Below are 6,000 nucleotides of genomic sequence, written 5' to 3' on the forward strand. Positions count from 1 at the left end.
TGGACATATCTTCTTGGAGAGATGAATGCCATGTCTAAGGGGCAAAAGACCCCTCTTAGAGTTTTCCATGCTGAAAATCTTCAGTACCTCCTCTATGTATATATGTTGTGAGAGTCTTATTATTCTCTTAGATCTATCACTATAGACTATTATACCAAGAATATAGGAAGCTTCTCCTAGATCTTTCATGGCGAACTCTTTAGACAACCATACTTTGACCGATGTCAGCATGAAAATATCATTCCCAATTAAGAGGATGTCATCCACGTACAATACGAAGAATGTGACAATGCTCCCATTGATCTTTTTATACACACATGGCTCCTCCTCATTTTTGATGAAGTCAAACATTTTGATCACATCATTGAAGCGAGTGTTCCAACTCCAAGATACTTGCTTGAGTCCATATATGGATCTTTGCAGCTTGCAGACCTTGTGATCACTATCTCTAGACATGAAACCCAGAGGCTGCTCCATATAGATATCTTTCTTCAGATATCTATTTAGGAAAGCAGTTTTCACATCCATCTATCAAATTTCATAATCATGAAATACTGCTATAGCAAGCAAAGTATGGATGGATTTCAGCATGACTACAGGAGAAAAAGTTTCATGATAGTCGATGCCTTCACGTTGACTATAATCTTTCGCAACTAGCCTTGCCTTATAGGTCTCTACCTTACCATCCGATCCAATCTTTCTTTTGTAAATCCATTTACACCCAATAGGTATAATACCTTCAGGTGGATCTACTAAGGACCAAACCTGATTGGAATGCATGGAGTCAATTTCTGACTTCATTGCTTCCATCCATTTCTCGAAGTCTATATCTAATATTGCCTCATCGTAGGTTTTGGGATCATTCATAATGTCCCTATCTCTCACAAGGAACGCTTCCTCTAAATATTTTGTAAGAATATCTAAGTATCTTTCAGTAAGATGGGAGATCCTACTTGATCTACGAGGTGGAGGAGGTATCACATCTACTGGCTCATTACTGGGTTCAGGTTTTCGGACTCGATGCTCTTCAGAGACTTTCTCTTCAAGCTCAATCTTCCTCCCACTGCCTCCATCTTGGATAAACTCTTTTTCCAGGAATAGATATGGCGGCTCATAATCACATTGTGATCCTCAGAAAAATAGAAGTAGTATCCCATAGTTTTCTTAGGATACCCTATAAAATGAGCCCTAAAGGACCTAGCTTCTAACTTGTCCGCCTACTGTCTTTTGACATGGGTCGGACATCCCCAAATCTTGAGGTACCAAGAGTTGGTTTCTTACCATAACATAACTCATATGATATGGTAGGAACAGATTTAGAAGGAACCCGATTCAAGAGATGAATCACAGACAGCAAAGCATGTCCCCAAAGAAAGTCAGGAAGATCTGTGAAGCTTATCATGGACCGAACCATATCCAATAGGATTCGATTCCTCCTCTCGGATACCCCACTGAGTTGAGGTGTCCATAGTGAGACTCTGCCATTTTCCTTGAGATAGGCCCAAAATTCTCCACTAAGGTATTTCCCTCCTCGATCTGATCGAAGAACCTTCATGGATTTTTCGATCTGTTTTTCTACTTCATGTCTGAATTCTATGAACTTTTCAAAGACTTCAGACTTTCGATGTATCAGATATATAAAACTATATCGTGAATAATCATCAGTAAAGGTTATGAAGTAGATATGGCCACCCCTGGCTTCTATATCAAATGGACCACACATGTCAGTGTGTACCCGGGTTAATATCTCAGTGGCCCTTTCCCCTTGTCCCACAAAAGTTAGCTTGGTCATTTTTTCTTGAGGACATAATTTACAGACTGGATAAGACTCGAAAGTCAATGGTCCAAGAAGACCATCTTTCTCTAGTTTGTTGAGTCTGTCCTCTCCAATATGGCCTAGCCTAAGGTGCCACAGATACTTTTGGCCGATCCTATTTCTAGATCTCTTAGACTCTATGGCATTCACAATTTGCTCGTTAATATTTACACTTGCATCGGTACGCAAATAGTAAAGACCGTCAATCAAGAAAGCATGTGCCACAAGTTTATTTTCAAAATAAATAGAACACATGTCTTTATTGAAATGAAAATTATAATTATCCTGTGCCAGTACAGAGATAGAAATCAAATTTCTACTGACTACAGATATAAAGTAACAGTCTTTTAAAAACAAACTAAATCCTAACGGTAGTTGCAGAGGGTAGGTTCCAACGGCCACAGCAGCAACCCTTGCTCCATTGCTGACTCAAAGAGTGATCTTACCTTCCCTCGGCCCCCTAACTTCTTCAAGATCCTGCATTGAAGTATACAAATGAGCACTTGAACCAGAATCAAGAACCCAACTAGAAGAAGAGGAAATCGTTGGTTAGTTTCTATAACAAGAAACTCAGATGTACCTTCAGAAGGCCTATCCTTCTTCCTGTTCTTGACAGTTGCCAGATAAGCCGGACAGTTCCTTCTCCAGTGGCCTCCGACATTGCAATGAAAATATTTTTCTTTATCGTCGGCCTTCTTTGGAACCTGTTTCTTGAGCTTGGCTTTATTTTTTTGCTTCTTTATGGGCTTTTTCTTCTTCTTGAAAGAAGACTTCCTTTTGGAGGAAGTCCGCTCTACAGTCAGAACTATGCCCCTTGAACTTTTTAAGGTACCCTCTGTAGTCACTAGCATATTCAATAATTCTGGCAAAGTAGCATCAATCTTATTTATATAGTAGTTCATAATGAATTATCCATATGAGTCAGGAAGAGACTGGAGGATCAGATCCACCTGCAGTTCCTTGTCCATGTTCATATCGAGCTTCTGAAGCTCCTCAATATCCTTGATCATTGTCAAACAATGATCACTGACGGCCTGCCCATCACGCATCTTTGCTCTGAAAAGTCTCTGAGAGACTTCAAAATGAGCTGTGTGTCTCTGTTCACTATATAACTCTTGCAGGTGAACTAGCATTTCTTTGGTAGTCTTCATGTCTTCGTGCTGTTGCTGAAGATCATTGGACATGGATGCTAAGATGTAGCACTTTACTTTGTTATCTTTGTCTATCCACTTCTCAAGTGTAGCTCGTTGATCAGCAGATAGGTGAGCAAGTAACTCAAGCGCTTACTGATCAAAGATATGGGTGAGCTTTTCAGAATTGAGAACGATTCTCAAATTTCAGAGTCAGTCTTTGTAATTGATGCCAGTCAACCTATTTGTATCGAAGATTCGGGCTAAAGGGTTTGAACTCGACATGATTATCTGTAGAGAGAATAGTTTCTAATTAGATTTTATACTTATAATATTATTTATTTTAGAAACTTTAAAAACAAACATAAAACTTTCACTATTTCTTCAAATCTTCCACACTCCTCAGGTGGAGAAATAAAAACCTATACGCAATCGATTTCAAGTGGAACTGCGGTCTCATTAATCTATACACACCTCACCTAACAGTTATTGGTGAGTACAGACCGATGAGTGGACAACACATTATCCATTGCTTCACTAAGCAAGATACAGCGGCTAGGTCTCTAAGTCCTGTGAGCTCACCTAATAGTTATTGGCACATTTCTTAGTTAAGTCAAATCCATCGTTCACCAGCGGGTGCAAAGCCATCATTGGGATCCTCACCTAATAAGTATTGGGTCCAACCCCATCTTTACCCCGAGACATCACATGTCAATAGAGTGATTGTACCTTTCTGATGCAACCGAACTACTGTAACTAACCGAGAACGATCAACGCCAGGAAGGCACCCGCATCTTTACAATGATGGAAGACGTCTAGACTTAATATTTAATAAGGAGATTTGGGTTTAGGTCTTTTCTAAATCAGCAGATTTAACATCTGACTGATTAAATTAGATTAGCACATCAATATGTCTAACCAGCCTAACTGGCATGGGAGAACTCGAGTCAACAAATAACCTAATACGAAACTAAATCTCTTAATATGGCTAGATAAATTAAGATGCATGGGGGTTCCCCCGTTGCTTTTCTTAAATACCAATCAAAATTAATCAAGTCAAACAATGAAATTAATTAAATAACCACCATCTAAATACTTGTCTTAGACACCAAATTGGTCGATTAGAACCGATTAGATTAACCTATTAAAACGGACCCAAGCCGTTGAGCCAAATTTTGATCTTGAGTCAATCAACTCATATCAAAATATGAATCGATGTGACCAACTACAACTAAAGTCGACTTTGAACCCATTTGATCTAATCCCAATCATCCATTGATTAGGTTCAATCAACTGTTCAAAATAAAAAAATAGGTTTTAGCCTAATCTAATCAATTAGATCCTAATTTTAGTTTGATCACTTAGAACTAATTTGTTCAACCAATACCTACATGCAACAACTTAATTTTAGATCTAAAAATAATTTTAGATTATATTTCATTGCATGCTATTAATGGCTTATGATCTTGAAACTGTTTCAAATCTAAACCTAATTTCATATATCGAATATATGTAGTTTCAGATCTAAATTAAATATGTATCACAAATACATTAATTTCAGATCTAAAACTAAATTTACATATATCAAATATATATATAATCAGATTTAAAATAATGATTAAAATATTTTGAAAGTATCTTTTCAAAAATTGATTCACATCAAACTAGGATAATTTTTATAATAAAGGGGGTAAATCCTATATCAGGACAACCTTATATAAGTTTGATGTGAACTTTTAATCATTCTAATTTTAGATCTAAATCAAAAATAAACATATCATATATGTTAATTTTTAGATCTAAAAGATTTAATTTAATTATTTCAAAAATAATTTTCAAAACCAATCAATCTTATATTAGGACAACCTTTGCAGTATAGAGGGTAAACCCTATACTAGGACAACCTTATATCAGCACAAAATTGATTTTAAATCATTAAAACTTTTAGATCTAACCTAAAAATCAGATCATATATGTTTTCAAAAAATCTGGCTCTGATACTACTGATAGAAAATAGGGTAGGCAGCATGTGTAGATTTTAAAATTTTAAAAATACGTAGCAAAAAATAAATCGGGTTAAACCCTTTAACCCCACATGCAAGATACCAGATCTAAATCTATCCAAATCTAGAAGAAAACACATATAATTAATCTAAAATTTAAAAAAAAATATGAGATCATATCTTATTACCTTTGTACAGATAGAAATTCACCGCTTCAGATGATCTCGGATTCGTAGAAGATGGAGCCGCATACGTATCCGATCTCTACGGGTATCCATCAGGATCAATCTCAAACTTTTCTTCTCGTAGAAGATTTTTCTTCTCAAGAAGAACCTTGATCTTGAGGACTCTGATCAACTCTTTTGATCTTAACTGAGAGATCAACTCCTTGATCTGCAGCCTTCTTCTTCTTTTCCTCGATCCTTGATCTCTAAGTCACCAGAACTCCTTCTAGGCATGTGGAAGAGAGAACACCCAACCTTTGGGCATGGAAAGGAAGAATATGAGAGAGAGGAGGCATGGAGATGGAGAGAGGGAAGGTTTTCTTGATGAAAAATTAATACTAAGAAATCTTAGAGACCTTCCTTTAAATGGACATAAGCCCTGACACATATTAGGAATCTTGTCATCTTAAAAAAGTAGATTCTTATCTTATAAGAATTCTCTGCCTTTTAAATATGATTTATGTCAAATAAAATCAGATATAAAAGATAATTAATCAGTCCTTTTAAGCATGTACAATAGCCATCCATGGAATACATATCAGGTGGTTGGGACACCAACTCTTGGTGCCTCACAAAGGGATCTCTAGCCATAAAAGATGGGGCATGGATCCCACCCTCTCTCCTTCACGTCTTGACACATAAGAGGGGGTGGGCCCCTCTAGGATATGGCGCTCAATAATTTTCAAAAAAAAAATTACGCTATCCATTCTTCCATCTATTCCACATGCATACTTAGAGATAATTAGGAGATATGGAAGAGATAATGTAAGTATAATTATGCCAACTAATTGACTTAATTAAATTCTCTTGAGCTTATAATTAAGAGT

This window comes from Elaeis guineensis, chromosome 12 (genome assembly GCF_000442705.2).
Source record: "Elaeis guineensis isolate ETL-2024a chromosome 12, EG11, whole genome shotgun sequence".
Classification (NCBI taxonomy): domain Eukaryota; kingdom Viridiplantae; phylum Streptophyta; class Magnoliopsida; order Arecales; family Arecaceae; genus Elaeis; species Elaeis guineensis.